The following is a 25,573-nucleotide window of genomic DNA, read 5'->3' as shown; positions in this document are numbered from 1 at the left end:
AATGCTAAGTTTAAGTAGTGAAAATTCTATTTAATGATCTTCCATATTTTTTCATTGGCTAAAACAAGGAATTAACATGATACATTGTAAATGTTCCTTACTGAAACAGAAATGCTACTTTTTCTATGTGAATTGAACATTGACTTAAATCTTAAAAACAAATAAACAGTTTTTGATGGTTTTAATGGTTTCTATTTGCTTTCAATAAGCTTATAAAATATTAATCAAAAACTTCTACAGCAATGAACTCAAAACAGACCCCCACTGAAGTCTTTGTGATGATTTTAGAGCAAGGAGAAATACACATTCCTTCCACTATGTCACTACACAGGAAAACTGTTTCATAATAAATGATCTCACAAGAATTTCATAATGATGAACATATGCTCAGCTTTTTAAAATCCTGTAGTTTCAATGTTTAAAATTAAACAGAGACAAAAATGCAGAGAATACCCATCTTTTGAAAACAGAAAGAAAAAATAAAATGTAAATAAGATCTACCCTTTTAAGCACATTTTTTAAAAGACCTTTTTTGGGCATATTCCTAATTATTCCCTTTGAGTAAATACAGCAAATTAAAATTGGATTTTAGATACATACCCGCGTGACTCAAAATCTTTAGAAATGATTTGCTGAATTATACACCACCAGCAATTTCTCTCCCATACTTGCAAAAATCCTGGATTACCATTTTTTAAATATATACAAATTTATTAGGAAAAATGATGTTGTACACTTATTAATCTTTTTTCTTTATTATTTGCGATATTTATTTATTTATTGTTTGTTTGTTTGTTTTTACCAAGTAGAGATATAAACCTTTACTTCATGACTTTGTCATAATTCACTTTCTAGTAAGACATGTACTGGGGACAGTTTAAAATACTAGGAAAGCTAGATGCTGGGTGTGTTCCAGGCAGGGAGCAAAGATGTGGTCACTCCAGGGCCAATGTATTCCTGGGGATCTCCAGGCAGCATAGGCCACACGCACCAGCATCATCCAACCCCAGATTTACTTGGAGCCACCTCTTTTCTTGGGGCCGTTAGTCTTCATTTCATGCCAAATTTTCACTAGAGGCTTCCTGTTCTTTCACGTGAGTTCATGACCATAAGTAATATACCATATTCCAAAGACAGCTCCCCCAAGATGTGCTGCATGATCAAAAAATTTCCATCCCAGGATCATTCCTGCTCTGTCCATGGTAATAATGGCTTTTAGGGCATTCCCTGCTGTGAATGTGAACATTAGAAGGAAGATAATGGCGAGCCTCCCTTCTGGGATCTTTGTGTACACAGTAGCAAGGACAGTCATGATAGCGCCTGATGCACCAAGTGATGGTCCATATCTTCCTGTGGTGAATTTACACACATAACTGACTAAATTGGAAATAATGCCTGCAGATAAGTACACTACCATGGACTGTTCTTGACCCAGAATGTTCACTATGCTGGAGGAGAAGCTCCACAAAACATACATATTTGCTGCCATGTGAAACAAGGAGAAATGACTGAATATTGACAGCAACATTGGAGAACAAAGGACCTTTGAGGCTGAGTTGGATGTGAAATATCTGATCACTGTCTGCTGTAGAGAAGGTACTCTCCATAAACAGAATACAAAAACATTTGCAGCTATGATACCTTTTGGTTTGATTTCTCTTCCCTTGAATGACTAAAACGTGTAAGCTAACACAAACCTGTCACAGTCTGCTGGTCATCACTTAGGTTATTGCAGCACTTATTAATCTCCTTCCTGAAGTCTCCTTCCTTTTGTGGTATTATGCTGTCCAACCAACCAGATTTTATACCATCAAAATAACTCTGGACCCTGGATTTCAGTGATCCATATGCCAAATGACAGCTGATCCAAATGCACACCTTTAAACCCAACAGTGAAAAACAAGGGCTTTACAAGGGTCCTTATAGGACATAGAGAAGGATAAAAGACTGTTTCTCCTACAGGAGGAATCAAAGCACTTCTCTTGCATGTTTCACCATTTGTTCCGGTGATCTTCTAGGTTCAACCTTCCTGGGTGCTTTTCTGAATCCACATTTTTGCTGAATAAAAAAGTTAAACCTGCATCCAAGCAGTCATGGCGGGGCTGGGGCCACACTGAGCTCCTTGCAGCTGCGGCTGCCTGCCAGCAGAGCCACGCCTGGCCACAGCCCCAGCCTCTCTGCACCCAGCCTCCTATATCTAAACTTTTACTGCATATTTCACTTATTAGTAAAAGCTTTTTTTTTTTTTTAATTATTTTTTTCAACGTTTATTTATTTTTGGGACAGAGAGAGACAGAGCATGAACGGGGGAGGGGCAGAGAGAGAGGGAGACACAGAATCGGAAACAGGCTCCAGGCTCTGAGCCATCAGCCCAGAGCCTGACGCGGGGCTCGAACTCACGGACCGCGAGATCGTGACCTGGCTGAAGTCGGACGCTTAACCGACTGCGCCACCCTGGCGCCCAAGTAAAAGCTTTTTAATACTGATAATAATAGTTTGTAATATGTTACAAATATTTTCATTTTTCAATTTATTTTTAATAAATCAAATTATGGTGGTGATGGTTCTATCACCTGCATATATCTATTAGAGTATGAAAATAAAATTCAATGTTCAGATGAAAGATCATATAATGTTACCTAGTCTTTTTTGTTTGTTTGTTTTTGAGCTGAGTGTTCTTTGTCACAAATATACCAAAGAAGAAGTTCAAGGCTAAAACTTTATTCATGAACAGGGAACTGGACATGACATCATTCTTTTCATTCAATTAGCTAGTCTTGTTTTTAAATTTTTTTAGAACTCCTGATTAAATTGGTTAAACCAGTTGAGTCCAATTCATCTGCTTTGAGATACGATAATTTTTCTCAGATACCATAAACATGACAAAAATAATTTTCATTTTTTTCAAATTACCCTAAACATGATATTTAATAATTCACAAGTTAACAGTGGACTGTATGTGAATTATGTTGCTTAGTTAATTGGAAATCTTTAGAGGAATATTAATCTTTTTCATGCTTGTAGTCTCAGATTAGAAACTTTATATTCTATGTTCCACAAAGAAATGTCTTAGACTTCTGGCAACTAGAATTCTGGAAGTAGATAAATTAACTCCACAAAAACAGAACCTTGAAAAACAAAAGTTTCAGACATTAGAACAAATATAATTTTGCTGGCTAAATATTCATAGTGGCTTGCTTATTCTTTAATTTACATAAGATTCTCTTGGCCAGTGCTACAATTATATAAGCAAACATTTTTACATCTAGGAAGGAGATGCTAACACTAGATAGGTAGCCATATAAACATCATATATAACCATATATAAACCTGATTAGACATCTGGTCTAATGTCATACATACACAACTGCATCTCCAAGAGTTGAACCCAAATGTATTAACTCTATTCTGAATTTTAGGTACTTTATGCTGATCTTTCATGTTCCCATTCAAAGTATTGTTTTTAAAATTCATTATTCACAATTCTTCTGTCATTTTTAATAGATATTAAATTGGAAAAATGTTTTTTGGAAAGGGGAGGTAATAGTCATTCATACTACTCTCAGAATGATTGCATAAAATGCTGATTATTTCTTATGCATCAATATAGCTAAAGTGATTAGTGTATAGTTTTCACTTTCTATTAGCAGGAACAAAAGGGATTAAAAAATACTGCCAGCATTGTGTCCCAATAACATGTGACATTTGTAGAAGCTGGTTTAAGAACTGGATGATTAAAATCTAATATTGTTTTCTCCTATCGCAAAGGCGAAGAAAAAGTATGTGGTACTAAATTTGTAGGAGAAACACAAATTTATGACACTTTACTGTGTTTTAATCTAATAATTTTATGGTTTGAAAATGTTACTTTAAACATTTAATTAATATATTTATTCATTTATTATGTGTATTTTCTGTTCGCTGGGGCCTGTATTATCCAGTTACTTCTATAAAGTAATAAACAAACTTATACGATAATGTGATTTTAGTGTTGTTAATGTGAAGGATTAATTATTAAGGATTTCCACTATCCTTATTTTCTTAAAGTAAGGCCTATTTCGTCATGGTATTTTTTTTAATAAAATGTTAGATTAATTTGCAAATTATCATTTAGTTTGTTGCATTATTAGTTTTGCTCTTTTTCATATAAATATCAAGTAATGAAATTCAGCTATTTATTGAGTAATCTACCTTTCCTGACTCATTTCACATACAATATGCATTATATGCGATTTCCATTATACATGAATTTGTTTTGAGCTCTACTCTTCTTTGTTTATTTATTCTCTAATAAAGCTTTGGAGAATGTATTGATCTCATAGAGCAAGACATTCCTTATTGTTCTTATTTTTTTTTACAAGATGTCATATTTATTCTTTTGCATTTTCTCCTTCCATTTGAACTGTGAAATTAAATTGTCAATTTAGAAATCTTAGTGTGACTTAAACTAATATTGAACTGAATTTAAAATGTGAAGAGAATGTATATCTTTACAATATTGAGTGTTCTCACTTGTGAATGGGGCCAATATATAGTTATTCAGATCTTTTAGGACATCTTCAGTTTTGGGGAAATCTTGAACATTGTTTGAAGCATTTATAACAAATTTCATTGTCTTATTGAGTATTTTGAAGGATATCTTTTTAAATTAAATTTTCTAATTGGCTTTCACTGAAGTAAAGGGATCTATATTTTCAGTAATTTTAAATTCATATCCATTCATCTTAAAAAACTCTCTTAAGAGTACATATAACTTTTAAATAGAACCTTACATATATTTTTGGTAGACAACCATATTTTAAAAAATTTTTTTTAATTTTTTAAATTTATTTTTGAGAGAGACAGAGACAGAGTGTGAGCGGGGAAGGGGCAGAGAGAGAGGGAATCACAGAATCTGAAGCAGGCTCCAGGCTCCAAACCATCAGCACAGAGCTGAATGTGAGGCTCCAATTCACGAACTGTGAGATCATGACCTGAGCCGAAGGCGGACGCTTAACCAACAGAGCCACCCAGGCTCCCCTTTGGTACACAATCATATTAATTGTGAATAATGACTTTTGTCATTTCCTTTCCAATATCTTACACATCACATTGGTTTTTCTTATTTGATTGCTTGGATCTTATTCTTGATTTTGATAAAACTTTCCAAATTTATATTCTTTTTTTTTTTTTTTTTTTAATTTTTTTTTCAACGTTTATTTATTTTTGGGACAGAGAGAGACAGAGCATGAACGGGGGAGGGTCAGAGAGAGAGAGAGAGGGAGACACAGAATCGGAAACAGGCTCCAGGCTCTGAGCCATCATGAGCCATCAGCCCAGAGCCTGACGCGGGGCTCGAACTCACGGACCGTGAGATCGTGACCTGGCTGAAGTCGGACGCTTAACCGACTGCGCCACCCAGGCGCCCCCCAAATTTATATTCTTAAATATAACATTGTCTAAAAGTTTTTGGAAGGTTAACAACATTCATTCTAGCCCTAGTTCCTTATAAATTTTATCAGGATTAGATTTTTATTTTATCAAATACTTTCTATACAGTAATTTATAGAGTAATGTAATTTTTTCTTGGTTAATACGATAAAAATTAATATTAATATTTTAAAATAACATCTACTGGCCATGCTATTTTTCAAATAAATTGCTAAATTTAATTGTCTTTAATTCCTTTTTATATCAAATTTATACTAATCTTAAATTCATTGGGAAATTATTGATTTCTCAAATATGATGAACTGATTTAAATTTCATAATTATTTCTTTGTGATATTAAGAGGAATGTGTGCTCAAAACTATTTGGATCTGCCAGTTTTTTTTTTTTTTTAGATGTGTGTGTGTTGTTAATTTAAAATAATTCCACCATACTTAAACTGGACAGTAACATGCAAAAAAATGAACCTGGACCACTTTGTTACATCACACACAAAAATAAATTCCAAATGGATGAAAGACCTAAATATGAGACAGGAAACTGTCAAAATCCCAGAGAAGAACACAGGCAGCAACCTCTTTGACTTCGGTCACAACAACTTCTTCCTTGACAAGTCTCCAGAGGCAAGGGAAACAAAAGCAAACATGAACTACTAGGACTTCATCAAGGTAAAAAGCTTCTGAATAGTGAAGAAAATAATCAACAAAACTAAAAGGCAACCGATGGAATAGGAGAAGATAGTTGCAAATAGCATATTGGATAAAGGAGTAGTATCCAAAATCTACAAATAATTTATCAGACTGAACACCCAAAAAAACAAATAATCCATCTAAGAAATCCATTTAAGAGACTCCTAAGGATAGAGAACACTTTTCCAAAGAAGACATCCAGATGGCTGACATGAAAAGATGCTCAACATCACTCCTCATTAGGGAAATACAAATCAAAACCACAATGAGATACCACCTCACAAAATGTCAAAATGGCTAAAATTTACAGCACAAGAAACAGGTATTGGCGAGGATGTGGAGAAAGGGGAACCCTCTCCCACTGTGAGGGAATACAAACTGATGCAGTCACCCTGGAGAACAGTATGGAGGTTCCTCAAAAAGCTAAAAATAGAACTACCCTACCATCCAGCAATTGCACTATATATATATAATGGAATATTAGTCAGCCATCAGTAAGAATGAAATCTTGCCATTTGCGATTATCGATTATGTGGATGAAGGTAGACTGTATTATGCTAAGCAAAATAAGTCAGAGAAAGACGAATATATGATTTCACTTACACGTAAAATTTAAGAAACAAAACAGATGAACTTGGGGAGGGGGAGAAAAGAAAAGAGAGAGAGAGAGAGAGAAACAAGCCATAAGAAACTCTTAAAGATAGAGAACAAATTGAGAGTTGATGGAAGGAGATGGGCTAGATGGATAGGTATTAAGAAGGCACTTGTTATGGTGAGCACTGGATGTTGCTTGTAAGTGATGAATCATTGAATTCTGCTCTTGAAACCAATATTCCATATAGCATGTGAACTTAACATAATTTAAATAAAAATTTGAAAAGAAAAAGTAAAATAATTCTACAATAATTAATACTAATATGTTATCTTCTTATGTCGGGTTCAATATTCAGATTTTTCCTATCGTATCTACTTCATCCAGCTTTCTAAAATGTTAATATAAATATGAACTAGAATTATTTTACAGTGCTAATTCCTATCTGCAGTTATTGCTCTTTTTACATTAAATTTTTAATGCAAAAGTGCAAAGAAGTTTTTGTCACTTTATTGGTGTTGTTAATGAAGTCTTGATTTTTATTGTTTTCTATTGTTATTGCATTTTTCTGCTTGATTTCTGATTTTATCAATATTAACTCTTCCTTTTTATTTACAGGCTTATTTCATTGTTCATTTGCTAGCTTTTTCAAATGAATGTCCACTTTCAGTCTTTTTTCTCTAATTTGGGAAGCACTTTCTTTTTTTTTTTTTTTTTTTTACTATTTTTTTAATGTTTATTTATTTTTGAGAGAGAGTGAAAGACAGAGTGTAAGTGGGGAACGGACAGAAAGAGAGGGAGACACAGAATCCAAAGCAGGCTCCAGGCTCTGAGCCTGATGTGGGGCTTGAACTCACAAACCATGAGATCATGACCTGAGCTGAAGTTGGATGCTCAACTGACTGAACCACCCAGGCACCCCTGGGAAGCACTTTCTTGACAAAGCATTGTCCTTTTTTGTTCCTAGTCTCTTACATTCAAAATCAAGCTAAAACCTGATGTCTGCTAGCCTACTATGTTAAAAAGAAGACCGCAATCCCAAATTGGAGTCATTTGTGCTAAACCCCACATTAGCAAACCAAGACTTAATACTTAACCTAACTGCAGTTTCTACCCCCTAGGAATGTAACCTTTGTCCAGTCAACATGGCATTACCTGGGTAACACTAATGAGAAAGTTTGACCTTTAGGCCCCTTCCATTCCCTAAGGGGAAAGTGACCTTGCCTGAAACAATACATTGTTTGCTAAGAAGTTCCGTTTTCCATCCTCTTTCCACCTTTCAAAGTCTTTCCTTTTCTAGAGCTCAGTAGAAGTTCTTTTCTATTTCTATTGCAATAGATTCACCAATGGCTAAACAAAGCCAATTACATTTTCAAATTTACTCAGCTGAATTTTGTTATTTAATAGCTATTATTAACATTTTATAGATATGGAAACTGAGGTACCACAAGTTAAATACATTACCCAAGTTCCCTTACAATTGAGTGATCAAAAAGAATGTTAACCATGGAAGACTTTGATTCCCAATCCTGTGTTTCAGATCACAATATCACAATGCAGACATCATTACAACTGAAGGAAAGATTTGATTTTTCCTTTAAACATATCCAGTTTTTATCCTATCATTTAGAATGCCAGATTCAATGTCCAAATATTTTTCAATAAGGAAGACAAAGTAATTTATCACATTATCACATCTTAATTTAAGAACACTGTTTCCAAATTTGTAATAATGATTTTCAAAGCCAAGTTCATTGAATGCCTGTGTGCTTGCATTTATAAGAAATGAAAACAATGTCATGTTAACAAAAGGCAATATATTTCTGCTTCAATTAATTTTCTATTAACCAAGAAATAATTCATGAAACAAATCTAATTAGACTACACTGTAAGAAGATACAAGGACATAATACTAGGACACAATAGACTTCTTAGTTAGCTAAACCTACAATCAAGGATATAATCTCTCTGGAAGGATTCAGAATGGATTTTTTTTTATATTGTCTCCATTTTTTTCATCTTAATCTAAATTGAAGCTAAAAGTACACTAGAGAGGGTCACCCGGGTGCCTCAGTCGGTTAAGCATCTGACTTCAGTTCAGGTCATGATCTCACAGTTTGTGAGTTTGAGCCCTGCGTTGGGCTCTGTGCTGACAGCTCAGAGCCTGGTGGCTGCTTTGGATTCTGTGTTCCCCTTGCTCTCTCTCTGCCCCTCCGCTGCTCACACTCTGTCCCTCTCTATCAAAAATCAACATTAAAAAATAATAAAAAAAATAAAAAGTACGCTAGATGTTTTATCAAACCACAACTTATGCCAATGATTATTATCCAGTTTCCTTGAGCACCCAATTAAAAAACAAAACAAAACAAAACAAAAGATTAATCCAACCCAACAAAATATATTTGTTCTCAATACTATTGCTGTATTACTTTGTCTGTGTATGGTGTTTAAAATCTAATTCTGAAGTCTTTGTGAATGCTCAGCCAAAAATGCTGTGGTAAATAAAAGCAATTATAATTATGGTTAGTTTGGATAATGGTTTAAAATAGTCGATGCATTCTCTTTTGATGTAATAATATAATAAGAGAAAATATCCAAGAAGTTGTATTATTAAATGGACATAATCCAAGTTATCATTTCCAAGAGAAATTCACTAACTTTATATAATGCCTCTTCCAGTAACTAAATGAAGGCAGCACAGGTAATTATACCACAGAAATGATGTAATGATTCATAGGTTGAAAGGAATAAGAGAATGTGACTCATCAATGAAGATACATTTTAAGGAAAGAGCAAAGGGTAGATTAAATTAAGGAGTTATAATTTAATAGTTGTCATTTCTGAAGCTTACAAGAAAACTTTACTGTAAAAAAATAAAAATTGTAAAAATGGTTGCTGATGGAGTCAGAGAGCCAAAGCTTAAAAAAAATTTTTTTGAAGACACAGAGAGGCAGAGGGAGAGGGACAGAGAGAGAGAGAGCAAGGATAGAGTTCTTATTAAAAATAATTTTGGGAAATTTATTCTCTAATTATATTTTCCCAAAGGCCAAATTTAAATTTGTCTGTGATCTGTGGTATATGATGATACCTCAACTTTATATATTTAAATACTATGTGCTCAAACTGTATTCACAATCATACTGTTGGAAGGAAATTGAAAAAGGAGCTTAACACAGATATAAAAGGAGAGTATAAAACCAGTAGTGAGTACCTAAAAACTACTCAAATTATTTAAAGGTGTCCCCACTTATACTATAGCGTAAGTCCAATCTCTACCGCATTATCAAGTATTTTATAAATCAAGTAAAATTTTACTATATTCTTCCCCTAAGAAAAATTATTATTAACATTTTACCAAATAAAAGATTATAAGACTCAGCATAGTCATTTAGCAACTAAAACTACACTAGCAGCTTACTATATGAATTTGCTATAAATACTTTTTGTTGAGTAACCTATTTTAATGCTATTCTTTCTTTTCTTTTATGAGAAAGTTCCCTTTTATTTTAGTAAGACTTTGTGGTGAAACAAGCCAACTCAAAAATGAAATTTTCATAATGACTAAAATTGACACAATGTATGTTGAAGTGGAAAGAACATAACAATTGGAGAGCTGCATCAATGACCTACTGAGATTTCAGACCCTCCATTCAATATGGCACTTCCTGTTGGCTTGCCTGACTCCCACTCCTTAATTCATTTGTCTCCATAGTGCATATTACCTTCTAATGTGCTATATAATTTACTTATTTACATTTCCTTAATTTGTTGACTCCTTCAACACCAACTATAGACTCCTGAGAAGAACGTATTTGTAGAATGAATGCATATTTTTATAGGGTTAATGAGCAAAGACAGAATTGAACAAGCCCATGTCTCTCTTACATTTCTGATAATCAGGCCCAAAACAGATGAGAGCCACTATAAACTTGAATAATATTCATAATGTATAATATTCTTATCTTGGAATAAAAAGACTTAGTGATCTCTTAGTGAATTTGTGTTCAGCCTGTGACATTATATGAATAATGGTTATATAAGCAGGCTTTAAGAACAAACTTAAAGTACATATTCTCTCTAGTTTATTTTTGGGAAGAACATAAATTGAATAAAAGTTAAGTAAATATTTGGATTCATCAGTTTAAGGTTATTGTATTTACTTATGTTCAGATAAAAATGCAGTCCCTGATTTAATATCTATGTATATTTTGATAAACTCATTTTGAAAGGTTTATATTCAAGAACATGACGTTCCTTTTCTAACATTCACATATAATTAGAAAACAATTACTTGTATTCATTGACTTAAAAATGTATTAACAAAAAAGAAAACTATACAAAACTGTTTAATATATGTTTCAGGATCTTCTAGGTTTTATTTACGTAGAAATAAATTCAGCATATAAATATTTGAGATTTATATCTACATATGGAAATTGAAACAAAGAAATGGCCTTTTTAATACATATTATATGCTGAATATATGGTTTTATTTATGTGGTTTATGAATTATTTTTAGAATAGAATTCATCATCATAATATTTTCCAAATGGGATCCCAGGTAATGTTAAGGTTAAATTTAAAGTATGGTTTAAAAAATTAATTTAAAGTATAGTTAGCTATCATCTTGTATGCCATGATATTATCTACCCTGCTTTAAGGGCTGTAGGAAATATTGGTGCTTTTCAGAGACATTTCTGGTTCCCCTCCTTCTGATCCATGGTAGGATTTCATTTCCTAGTTTCCATGAAATTAGATGTGGCTTTGTGACTTGCTCTGGTCAATGAAATGTGTATGGAATTGTTGTGAGTTACTACCATGGAGAAAGAGTTAAGTGCCAGCATATGATCCACCCTGTTTCCTTTGACTTCCTTAGTAACTAATGACATTATGGATGGTGAATTTTCCATTATTCTGTATTCCTGAGTAAGGATATCATAGAGCAGAACCTTCATTTAACCTTCAAGAATCATGTAGAATGCAAAAGATATAAATCTTTGTTATATTAAGCCACTAATATTTGGGCATTGTTTGTTACTGCAGCACATTCTAGCCTATCCTGAATAATACACAAATTGTCACTTTAAAGTGAGTGCTGGTATTTTAAAAATTATTGTATGGAATCTTAGCTTAAAGTTTAGCTTTCTAAAAGCAAGGAAACTGTCATGGTGTAAATAAGGGTGTGATGCCAATAAAATCTTTCATTTAAACAAATGACTCAGGGAAAAGAAACACTAGAAAGAAGTAAGTTTTCCCTGCATCAAGAAGATTAAGGGACATTCGGGGGGGGGGGGGGAGTTTAAAATAGGAGAGAGGAATCAATGGAAGATTTTGGAGGCAAGGAAGGAATAGGAGATGGAGAAAAAACAAAGTTTGAAAGCTAAATGGAGATTAAAGCCTACAGAATAAAGGATAATAAGAGTCTTAGCTATTTGTGGGTGGTAAAATGAGAATGGACAAGAATATGAGGAAATAATTCCAATGGTCCCAAGGAAGATGGTTTTGTTAACGTTGTGAGGGTTGGGGTGACAGAAGCAGTAGGGTTTTCTCAAGTACTTAGAATTCTGAGGCTTACATTTGATTTTGCTGATGGAGGAATAATGGCTGCAGAAGAAAAATATTACTTAAGCTCTGCAGGCATTCTGGAGACATCCAGAAATGGAGATCTTCAAAGGAATAATTCTGCTCTAAGCACATCAGCTTCTTCTTGACCTCTGCTATAAAAGTGCTCTAAGATCCTATAGGGGCAGTCTTTCTCTAAGCATATTCACACTCTTGACCACTGCCAATGTTGTATTACAAATCTCTCCTTGTAACATTTTCTTCTATCTCATATTACTAACAGTTATGTATGTTTTATCATCCATATGAAGGAATATCTGTGCCTGATTTCTTTTTAAATTTGTCATTATATAGTGTCTGCAATGTATTAGACAAAATATTCATTATTCTACTCAACCAGTATCGAATGCCTACTTGGTTCTAGGTATTATGCAAATGAGAATACAAAAAGGAAGAAGGCATACTACTGATTGTGTTACTCACGGTTCATCTAGAGAAACAAAACAAATAGGATGTTTGTGTGTGTGTGTGTGTGTGTGCATGTGTGCTGAGAGAGAGATTTTCAGGAATTGGCTTACATGATTGTGGAAGCTTAGTAAGTCCAAAATTTGTGGGGTCAGTTGTCAGGCTAGAGACTCAGGGAGGAATTGCCATTAAAATCCAAAAGAATTCTACTGGAAAAATTCCTTCTTGCTCAGAGGAAGATAGTCTTTATTCTATTAAGGCTTTCTTCTGATTGGAGGAGACCCAACCACGTTATCTGCCTTACTTGAAGTCCAACAATTTAAATGTTAATCTCATCCAAAACATATCTCCACAGAAACATGCAGAATAATTTTTGCCAAATGTCTGGGCACCTTGGCCTAGGCAAGTTGACACATAAAATTAGTTATGATATTCATCACAAGAATCACTAAATGGAAATCTAGTAAGGAAAAGAGATGCATAAAGGTGAATTTCCAATGCAGTGAAAAAAAATGGATGAACAGAGTACAATGGGAAAATATTTGGAGTAAGGAGCCAAACTAAACTGACAGGTCAAGAAAGGTTTCTGAGAGATGTTAAATTATTAATGAAAACAAGAAGTTATTCTGATGGTGTGTGTGTGTGTGTGTGTGTGTGTGTGTGTGTGTGTGTGTTAGTAGTGGTAGTAATAATGGTGGTGAGATATGATATAACAAAAATATTCTACCATAGAATGATGGAGTGATGGTACCATATGTAAAGGGCCAGAGATGGAAGAAAGCATGAATTACTTGAAAACTGCATAAGAAATGAAGCTAGAAAGGTTAAGAATGTTTCTATTTTAAGGGTTCTTTGAAATTAGCCTAAAACATTTGGAACTTTTCTTGGGAAATCAGTGCAGAATTTTGAGTTGGGAGTAACAAGATCAGATTGGAATTTAAGAACAATCACTTTTGCATCAGGTAGTGGACTAGAACAAGAGAGGGCAAAAACAACACAATCAGTCTGAAGGATAATGCTTAATTAAATAATGCTCAGAAAAGATTTCAATTCCCAGAGATCCCAATTTATTGAGAATATTTCAATTCATGTTTGTCAATATATGTAGATTCAGGGTAGTCACCTTCAAATTAATTACAGTTTTTCTCCTAGGGCTATTTCACGTGTTTAGAGTTTGTGGAAATTAAATTACATGGGATCCAAACTGGTCTAATTAGCAACTGATAACAAATGTATGACATTGAGACAAGATATAGGGAGGAAATCTAGTGAGCTTGGAATAAGCCCTTGTACTATAAACATGCTTCTGTGATGTAATTTTAAACAAACAACCATGCTCACTCAACACCAGCATTCCAGTTCTGAACCTCTTCCACACTCAGCATTCCACTCCCTTGGTTTACTCCCTTGGGTTGTTTCTGTGATAGTATTTCTCTAACAAATTTTTACCATATTTTGAAAGCAGTCTGATTTTGATGCCCCACACCACTGATATTTGAATACTGCGTGTTCTAAACAAATGTTGCATAAATACATAAAAAAATAAAAGCAGAGCATTTTCAGCCTCTTTGAGTAATTAAGTATCCTTCTGAGTAATGACGGTAAATAATCACTACAGAAAGTAAAGCCCATCACTTACTAAATAGTGAATTCTATTAAAAAAGATAAAATAGATCAGCTGAGATCACACTGGTTTTAGCCCATCCCTGTGAGATAAGAAAAATAACTGGATAGTTGGGTTGTCCTATTTGTGGCGATCTGTCTGAAATATTGCCTAGTGCAAATGCGCATGTTAACTGTGCAAATTTGCAGTGTTACTTCTGAATTTTAAATAATATGACATTGGGGCGCCTGGGTGGCGCAGTCGGTTAAGCGTCCGACTTCAGCCAGGTCACGATCTCGCGGTCCGTGAGTTCGAGCCCTGCGTCGGGCTCTGGGCTGATGGCTCAGAGCCTGGAGCCTGTTTCCGATTCTGTGTCTCCCTCTCTCGCTGCCCCTCCCCCGTTCATGCTCTGTCTCTCTCTGTCCCAAAAATAAATAAACGTTGAAAAAAAAATTAAAAAAAAAAATAAAATAAAATAAATAATATGACATTATAACTCCTTGATAAGCTAAAATCTGTGGCTTCAAAACCATTTGTGATTACACTAAATGTGTATTTATTGGCCTATTTTGTATTTTAATACATATTATTTCTTTAAATGAAACAGGAACTTTTTATTGAGTAGTAGCAAATGAGAAGACTTGAAGTCACAGTCTTGAGCAAACAATTTTTTTTGGATTAAGCCCATATCTCAACGGGATATAACATGGAGCTACATGAACAAAATACTGCCACTGAATTGTAGCACCATAGAAATACATAACACTGTATTAAACCACTTTCTGGTTTTATAAAATGTAAACTGAAAGTAATGAACTGAGATAAAGCCAACCAAAGAGAAAACAATATCTGTCCAAATCCAAAAGCAGAAGGAGGAATAAACTGCTTACAACACTTCAGGGATAAAATGGCCATTGCTTGTAAAAAGCTCCCATGATCAGCACAATTACTTTTTCTCATGATCAAAACATTCATAGTTTTTTTTAGGAAGACTCTATATATCATATCCAACTCTAAATGTACTATACATCCTCTTGAAAAGCCCTTCCACAGTTATTGCTCTAAGAGTAAACTTCAAATGCTGCAATATTCACAAAGGAAATTTTCTCCCAATATTACTATATCCACCTGCTCTCTATTTGCACCCACACAACTAGATAGGACAGGTGAAAACACAAACTCTCACTGACTAGCCTCTCTTCAAATTTATGACCATTAAATCAAGAGGTTTCTCACTGTTGCCCATAAGTATAGTACTGTTCCTCGACCGTGTAGGCTTCCACACTTCAAGATGACTATTTCATATCTTCACTTCCTCCCTTGAAAACTATTCCTCATCCTTATTCTCAGCGCATTAGTATGGTTTCTATTTACAAGAGAAAAATGAAATAGTGGGAAGAAAATGTCCTCAAGTCCTCACCACTGTATCTATCCATCCGTGAGAATCAATGCCCACATATTTTGCCTTTCCTCCTGTTATTATCAATGAACCCTCCCAGCCCTTAGCTGTGGCCAGTCTCTCCATTTCCCCCCAAGTCTCCATCCCTTCTCATCTATCAGAGGGTATCTCTTGAGGAATTATCTCCTAATCATCTAGTAATGTCAATTTTTCCTTTCTATTGGATCATTCTCATCAGTGTGCAAATATGCTATTATTTCTCCTGTCCTAGAATAGTACCTTCAATTGTTCCAGCTTCCTCCTATAGCTACCTCTGTATTTTTTTGCTCACCTTTTCAGAATTTTTCATTTCCAATTCTTTCTTCAACTCACTCCAACCAGGTTTTTGTATATGATGATTGACATGTCCAAATTTGAGCTCCCAACATGCCTGATATCCACCTTTCCACAACATATGTTATTCTTAAAACCTTTTCCATTTCATTCTTCCATTTGCTCATTCCCAAACATTTGGAGCTATAGTTTATCACTCTCTTTTTCCCCACCTCACAGACAATCCATTGAAAAATCCTGCCAAAATCTATCTTCAAAATATATAAAAAATTTAAAATATGTATAAAATATAAAAATAGACCAATTCTTATATTTGCACTTCTGTCAGTTTGGTCCCAGCCACCATGATATCTTGCCTGAATGCACACCCTACTTACTGTTCTCCTAGCTTTTGCCTCATGTCAATCCATTTCTCACAAGTACTTAGTGAATGTCAATCCTCTGTTTAAAAAAAAAAATGGTGCAATGGCTGCCCTAGTCATTCAGAGTAAATAAAAGTTACTATTATAGGCTTTAAAGCTCTACTATGGCCCATTAAGTCCCCCCTCCCACCTTAAATCTGTTACCTTATCTTCAACCTTCTCATTGCTTCCTCTCTGCTCCAACTATGTCTTTCTTTCTCACTATTTCTCCAACACAGCTGACATACTACCATTTCACAGGCTTCTTACAAATACCTTGTCTGGAATGATCTCCACCACCTTTTCCCTCACTCTGTAGGCTGTTATCCTACTCAAGAAGGTCTTCCCTTATGGCCACATTTAAAATTCAATTTTGCCACTTTGTATTTCCTCCCTCTTTCCTGTTTTCCTGTTCTCTTTGGTAGGTATCACTATCTATCATACTAAACAACTATATATATATATATATATATAATTTGAACTTAGGTTTGCTTGTAAACTGGCTTTATGGGGGAAAAGGCTGCCTTGATTTGTAGCATTTGCTGAACTGCATTGTATCCACAGAGATGAATTGTGTGTGTATGTTTTTACCATTCTGTTCAACGACATGTTGGTAGCCTGAAGTTGGTCATGATTAGCAAATACCATATAATACTTACTTACTTACTTAATTAATAAGCTAGGACAATTCAAATAAAAGTATTCTCTTCCAGCTAGGAGGAAACAAAGATATTCAATATAGCCAATGGCACATGACCATAAAATCAAGTGGATTTTGTTCTTATGAAACACAATGGGAAGGAGACTATTAGGACAGAGATTTCAAGTAGAAGACACAGTTAAGAGTATGATATCTAAAAAAAAAATTAAAATAAAAAAAAGAGTATTATGACTAAATGGTGAAGATGTGTAGCTTGAAATTACTCGCTCTCTGACCTATCTACCTAATATTTACTATCACTACCTAAATATTTACTATAATAACTTGCAAAATTTTACTCAGAATTTGAAAGCTGAATTGAAAGTCCTGCTATAATGAAGTTGCATATACAGAGAAGCAGTTGTGACTACTTTAATTCCTAGGTAGGATCACTTTTCATGGTCTTAATGGTTAACACACAATGAATCATCGTATCATCTTCCCCACACTATTGAGTGACAACATCTTCCAAGAAGGTGAAAAAGTCTGAGTTTTCAAAAACAGAGAAATGTATGAAACCTAAAAAAAACTTCAAGCTTAGAAGAAAATTTGGAAGTGATACAGAATATTTACAGGAATAAATATAGAAAATAAAAATAAATAAATAATAAATAAACAATATAAAAGTTAAAAACTCTCCCATGGACATCTAGTGTTAATGTTATTTTTCTATGTGTGAGAAGCAAAAAAGAAAACTGTCATAGTGTTTTTTCCATAAAGATTCACCATGTTTCTCAAGACAACATAATATATTTGAAGAATTAGAGAAACATCTTGTGTAGCGGATTCATAAAAACAATCCATGTAAGATTCCCTGAAGAACTGTTGTTACAGCAGAGGTTTTGAACATCTTTGAAGATCTGAAGAAGGTAAAAGAGAGAGAGGCTCTGATGAAGGCAATGAGTTTCAAATTATGTGAAGGACGATTTAAGAAATTTGAGTCATGTAAACCTGCACATTTTTAACTACTTTATAAAGCAACTTTAACTGATAGTGAAACTGCAGTTTTCCCAGTGAATTAAAGAGACCCTAATGCAACAGTGATTATATCATACAGAAAATTTGCAGTCACAGTGCAAAAACAAACTCAGTTTTTTTTTTTTTTTTTTTTAATGAATGACTTCTTGTACATGTATTTCAGAAGATGAGAATTAATGTGGCAGGACCTAACACCAGATGGTATAAAATTAACCTGAATAATGTTAAAAAAAATCAAAGTCAGATTTAAACTTGAAGAAGGTCAAGTTGTGATTCCCCAAACCACATGAGTCATATACAAATTGCAGAGAGGTGGGAAGAATAATAGTCTCTAGGTCCCTTACTAAGAACACCTAGAGATTACAGGAGATTGAGATCACATTATAGAGATCTTTGAATGCGAAGTGGGTTGAACTTTATTCTATAGAGACTAAATAGGCTTAAAAATGTCCACCTAACAAAGTTACATGGTGTATTCTGTACTTTTGGAATATTGTATCTTGCAGTAGTGTTTAGAACATATTGAGAGTAAGAGAGATTGAAATTGGGGAAGACATAAAACTAATCCATTAGGATAAGAGAAGCAACAAAATCTTGAACTGGTGAAATAGCAGTGGGTATGGGCAAAGAGTTATATTTGAAAAATATCATTCATTTGGAATATATACAATTTAGGAACTGATTGAATTTAGGAATCAAAGATTATACAGAGTTCTGAAGTCTGAGAAAATGGCAGTATGATAAACTTAAGTTAGTAATCCAAGAGAAGAGGCAAGTTTATTCATTCAAGAATATTCATTGAGCCCTTACTATGTACCAGCTAGACACCAGGGATAGAAAGATAAATAAGTACAGTCTCTTCCCTTAAGTAGCTTGAAGTTTACTAGGGGATGAAGTAAGATGAAAAGTGGATAGTAGACAAAATGAATTTGAGTGGTGAGGTGATCCCCTAGGAATAAATGTCCAATAAGCATTAGAAATGTGAAACCAAAATTACTTTTCAGTTTATTATCTCATTGATATTTTTTATTTTAGTAAAAAAAGAAGTTTTCCCTCCATATTTGCAACTATACAATGAGATCACTATCAGTTCAAAGCTTAAGGAATCAAACGTTGTGAATTTTATGTGTGTTATAGAAAGCTCTTGTTAAAGAAAAAGGAAAATGAAGCTGTTTCAACATAATTAATTATAATAAAGCTATCCTCAGTCCCAATTTGGTCATAAATTTAATTATGAAAGATAAATTTAATTATGAAAGATAAGACTTTGAAAAAGAGACGTCAGAAAGGAAGAAAAATTGTATGCACGACCAAACAAAATGAAACTGCTTGCAGTTTTAACCACAGTACCCTGAATTCTGTTCTGAAAAATTGATGATACCTGTCTCTGCCCATTTATCTGATTAATCCTAGTTAGATTCTACAGAGAAAACCAAATTGGAAAACCTGCCCATTTTCAAGAGGGCATGCTTGCTGTGGATGTCAGAATCCTCACCAGCAAAATGGCAAAGGTCAGTTTGTTACTGTAGTCTCAGTATCACATTTCTGCCACTGTAAATACATCTCTGAACTTTATCTGCCACATATAGTAAAGTTGCCATATATACATTATGGAAGCATAATATATATACACATGGCTTCAAATTTCTAAACTGATGTTAGATTCACATACACAGTCAAGGGCAAATATTCTCTGTGACTTTGAATATGATAATTTCTTGAAACATTAAAAAGTCTTGAATGTAGAAAAAATGAAAGTAGTTAAATAGGCTTATACTAAAATGAGGGAAATTTTTTCTATTTCAGAATGTTAAAAGTTTCTTTTTAATTATATGCTTTAGTAAAGCCGCAAGTTAAATTGAACATGGAAAACTAATTCAAACACCAAAAATACAAAACATTAAAGGGAAAAGTTATGATCAACAGGCTGAATTACATAAAGTCCTTTATAACAGCCATGACTTTTTATGCAAATATTTAGGAAAAAAATCAAGAACTATGAAGTATACTAGCATTGCAAATCCATTGTGATAATAACTGCATTGAGTCTGATTCCAAAACCAAGACAGGAAGGGGAAAAAAAGTATCTGTGGTGTACTTGTGTATTCCTTCTTTCCCATCCACACTCCTTAGTGTCACTCAGAATTTATTACACAAAATGATATTAGAAACCTCTACACTGAAGGAACAGTTGAGAAAACCTTTTCAAAAGATATCACACTATTTACATATGTATAAATTAGTGCCTTACCCTAAGATAATTTTATTTGGTAATAAAAACTTATTAAATGGGGAATCACAGCTATGCAATCTGATGTGAAGTTTGGTATGAATACTCTTCAGCATATTATTGCAAGTGAAATGTTATTCATCTTGCCCCATGTGCATATTGGTTCCTTGGAATAACAGGATTCCTGCTCTAGAGATCTGTTGATTTGGCAAATAACATTAAGGAAGAGACTTTATTGAAATTTTTGTTTAAAGAACAAAAATGTACAAAACATTCCACATATCTGCAAAGTATCTAAAAAAATCCAATGAAATATGGCTCCTAGTTTATTCAATAAAGGTTTAAGTATTTATTCTATGTATGATATGTTACATATGTATTAAATATACATGTTATAAACATATTAGAGATATACATATCTGAGGAAATTGAGTCAAAGATTTATATTCCAATAAAACTTAAAGCCCAGTTTGGTAAGAAGCTTTAGGAAAACCTTAACAGCTCATTGATTTCTATCATTACAAACAAGTAATGGAATTTTCAAGTTACAGTTAAAAGTTAGAAAGGATGTGATGGCAATATACCTAGACCTCATTCAACCTCTTCCAATTTTCAATTAAAATACACATAAAAATTCATAAAAGAGAGGAGCTGAGAAGTACATTTTGGACTGAAGATACCAAAAGATCATGTCCCAACCATCTAGTGAATGATCCCTTAGTGCATCACTAATTGTGCTGAATTTTAAAAATGTAGTCTGGAATTTTGCATGTTCTGCAAAATTACTACTTAAAAAGATAAGTAGTAGCCCTAAGAAAGGGAGTAGAAGCCTATGACTTATACAACTGCGTGATCCTAGGGAATGTGAGGCCTAGGGAATGTGGCCTAGGGAATGTGAGGAATTTAAAGTCAAATAGTCAACCCCTACGCCACAGCATGGGGACAGATAGGAGTTGTACCCCTATTTTTTCTACTCCCTATTTCCTCATGCTGACTCAAAAAAATTTTTTAACTACTTTTTTTTTTTTTTTTAATATACTCATACTGACAGTACAAATACCAGCAGCACTAGAGACAGAGTGGTGAGAAGTGTTGTGTTGCACCACCAGATGGACCATGGTACTAGGAACATTAAAGTAAGAGAAAAATAGGAAATGTCTTGGGAGAGTATACAGTTAATATGGCACTGTGGCAAGAGCCCATCAATGAAAGAGAATCAAGTACATTCATAAATGATAAACGGAGCATTTCAAATCAAGGGAGAAATGAACGAATGGTCAATACAGGTTGTTAAAATATTCAGCTAACATTAGCAGACAGCCAAGGAGAGAAGGAAGGAAGGAAGGAAGGAAGGAAGGAAGGAAGGAAGGGAGGAAGGGAAGGTGGGAAGAAGGAAGGAGGGAATGGAGGGTGGGGAAGGGAAGGGGGGGTAGGGAAAGGAATGGAAAAAGAATAATTGGATGTCCTTACATGTTAAGCTAAATTAAAATCTATATGATTTATGGGCGCCTGGGTGGCTTGGTCGGTTAAGCGTCTGACTTCGGCTCAGGTCATGATCTCACGGTCCGTGAGTTTGAGCCCCGCGTCGGGCTCCGTGCTGACAGCTCAGAGCCTGGAGCCTGTTTCAGATTCTGTGTCTCCCTCTCTCTCTGCCCCTCCCCTGTTCATGCTCTGTCTCTCTCTATCTCAGAAATAAATAAACGTTAAAAAAAAATTAAAATCTATATGATTTAAAATTTATATATAATGGGCACCTGGATGGCTCATGTGGTCTGACTCTTGATTTTGGCTCAGGTTATGATCTCACAGTCATGGGTCCATGCTGACAGCGTGGTGGAGCCTACTTGGGATTATCTCTCTCCCTCTCTCTCTACACTTTTCCTGCTCCTGCATTCTCTCTCTCTCTCTCTCTCTCTCTCTCTCTCTCTCTCCCTCTCAAAAATAAATAAATGAACATTAAAAAATTTATAGATAGGGGCGCCTGGGTGGCTCAGTCGGTTAAGCGGCCGACTTCGGCTCAGGTCACCATCTCACAGTCCGTGAGTTCGAGCCCCACGTTGGGCTCTGGGCTGACAGCTCAGAGCCTGGAGCCTATTTCAGATTCTGTGTCTCCCTTCTCTGACCCTCCCCTGTTCATGCTCTGTCTCTCCCTGTCTCAAAAATAAATAAAACATTAAAAAAAATTAAAAAAAATTTATAGATAAAACAAAGGAAATATAGAAATAGAGGAGAATTTATAGGCAAATAATAATACCTAATATTGCTTGAACCTTACTTTGTGCCAGACTCTGTGGCAAATAATTTAAATAGATTGCTTATTCCTTGTAAGATTTTAAGAGCATATTAAAGCAATAATAAATTATGACCTAATAAAAGATTACATAAAAAATAAAAGCTCAAAATCAGGAAATATGCTAAGATTGTTCATCCTTTCACTAGATCTTGGGAAAAAAACAATATATTAATATACATAGGTGTTGAATATTTGGAATATAGCAAAATTGAATACTCAGTAATAAAAGAATGATGAAATATATCTATTTCAATGCCAATTATGCTACATGAAAAAACGCTAGGAGAAACTACTAAATTCAGGAACAAGACAGGATGACCATTATCACCACTGATACTTATCATTGATTAAGGTTAAAAACATCCAGAAGATTGCACTGGAAAATAACAGTGAGTTCCTCATTTGTTATTTTGGATGGGGAGGTGCATCTGCACATATGGGGATTGGAGTGTGCAGTAGACTTTATTATTATTTAAAAATATTTGCTGTAGGATTATCCCTTCCTACCCTATTGATCTCAGGCATCATCATTGTAAGTGATAAGTTTCACTTCCAGGAAAAAGTTTAAGTACCAATAAATCATTAGTTTAGGGATGATGTTTCAAATCAGTGGCAGTGGGGGGTGGAGGGGGGACATTCTTTTGCATAAGTGATGATGGAGTGACAAAATAGCTTTATAGAAAAACATAATAACTGGATCCATTCCTCACACTAAAAATCAGGCTAAATTACAAATGTACCAAAGATAGGAGTGTAAAAAATTGAAGTAATGTTAAGTATTTAAAATTGTCAATAGCTGAGCCGGAGAGAGCTGAGCTGCCAGGTGTTGAGGTGGTAAATTAGGACAACAAGCTGAAATTTAAAAAAAACAAAAAACAGTCAAGCCTTTCACTCACTGAGACATTGAAAGCAAGAGGCAAAACAGGAAAAAGTTAACTGGCTTTCCCAATGTTTTATTTTTCCCTTAACAACTGTACAGGGTGAGGGTCAGATGTAAGCAGATGGGAGACTATCTGTAGCCTTTGTATGGGGCCAGGGAAGGGACTTGGAGAAGACCTAAAAGTGGGAAAATACTGAACATTGAGTGAGAGTGGAGACAAACATCTTCATGGCCCCTGGATAAGGTGCTGACAGAGGTACCTGAGAAAGGCTTGAGCCAGGCCCTTCCCCCAGCCAAGGAGGTCTCTAAATGGAGGGATTGGGGCTATAAATGCACATCTTTATATATCTGCAATCCCAAAGTACTGGAGGTGTGGGGGTGCTGAGTCCTCCCTCCAGACTGAGTACCTCCCTCCAGATTGTGCACCAGGTCTAGTGTGAGGAGGGCATCTTTCTCTTATAAGGCCTGCCTCTTATATACCTGGCAGTATAAAGACTTTATACTTTATACTCTTTACCTGGCAGTGTAAAGACTTTATACTTGCCTTTATTTGCGCCTCAATGATCACATGTAAGTTTTTGGCCTGGAGCTGGACTCCTTAAAAATCATGTGTAAATTACTCTGTAAGATGGAAGGGAGGAAATGTTTTCCAACCATAATTCAGAAAAAGTATGGAAAAAGATGGACACTTGATTACACAAACATAAAATAAAACTTTGTAGAGCAAAATATATGGGCAAAATAAAAGGACAGACGGAAAATTGCAAAAAAGAATTTGTAATTTATGTTAAAAAGGGTTACTATCTACAATGTAGACAGTACTTCTAAATGACAAGATACACAAAAAACACCCACCAACCTCACAGAAAAATGAGTTACAAATATAAAGAGACAGTTACAAATGCAAATAACTCTTACCCACATGAAAAGATGCTCGGTATCATTCATAATAAGAGAAATGCAAATTAAAACTACATTGAGATGCCATTTCTCAGATATCAGATTGGAAAATCAAAAGTTTAACAATGTATCGGTGAGATTGTGCATAAACAGGCACTGTCATTATTTGCTGTAGGTGCTGCAAAATGGTAAAATGCCTGTGCGGAGGATATTGGATATATCTAGCAATATTGCATACATTTACCTTTTGAGGTAGCAATCTCACTTCTATGAGTCTATCTCAGACTTACACTAGCAAACATACAAAAATATTTGAGCATAAGGCTATTTATAGTAGTACTAATTAATATAGTACTACTACTACTTAATTAGTAGTACTAATATTAGTAGTAATACTACTACTTATAGTACTACAATTAGCAGTACTACTTCAGTAGCTGAAGATGGGAATGCATATATCAAAAGGGAATGGATTGAATAAACTCTAGTGGGGTACTATGCAACTTTAAAATAAAATGAAAAAATATCTATAGAATTATATTCTGTAAACCTTCTTAAATGAACTACTAAGAGAGGGTCTGTCAGATAGCCCTATATCAGTCTTATCAGAAGACTGAAGCCAGCTGCCTTGCCCAAGGTGATATTTCCTTTCCAGGTGAAGTTGAACATCGAAAGGTCTGTCTTCTTGCTCCAATTCAGAGCATTCCTAAAGAGTCGATCCATCTTTACATCTCCCCCTGAGGGTCAGCTGAGGCTTCAGTTGAAACTGGATTCAGTTAATCTTCTCCCTCTGCAAAGTCCTACTTCTTTCCTCTCTTTTCTAAACTCATAATAAACCACCTGCACACTAATCTCCATCACAGAGTCTGCTTCCCTGGGAATCTACTCTGTGATAGTTAGTGCCAGGAGTAGTTCAAGAGAGCCAAACTTGGATGGGAATTTGAAGCTGGATTACTCCCCATCACATGGCAAAGTATGAGTGGAATATGGATAGCTCCTGGCACACCATGGCAGTACAATTGTTAAAACTGTTACTAGTGTGGTACTGGGATGCCATAATGAAGGACTGGAGTGCCTTAGCTGGTGCAGCACATAAACTAAGAAATATGGGGGAAACCAC

At 34.6% G+C, this 25,573-nt stretch overlaps 1 pseudogene; it reads right to left on the bottom strand.

Moving 5' to 3' along the window:
• Positions 1-1,041: 1,041 nt before the first annotated feature.
• LOC123607246 lies at positions 1,042-25,176 on the bottom strand (annotated as a pseudogene).
• Between the last annotated feature and the right edge of the window lie 397 nt (positions 25,177-25,573).

The sequence above is a fragment of the Leopardus geoffroyi genome, chromosome A2 (genome assembly GCF_018350155.1).
Source record: "Leopardus geoffroyi isolate Oge1 chromosome A2, O.geoffroyi_Oge1_pat1.0, whole genome shotgun sequence".
NCBI classification, from domain to species: domain Eukaryota; kingdom Metazoa; phylum Chordata; class Mammalia; order Carnivora; family Felidae; genus Leopardus; species Leopardus geoffroyi.
The sequence above is the reverse complement of the archived record's forward strand: the minus strand, read 5'-3'. Positions and strand labels throughout refer to the sequence as shown.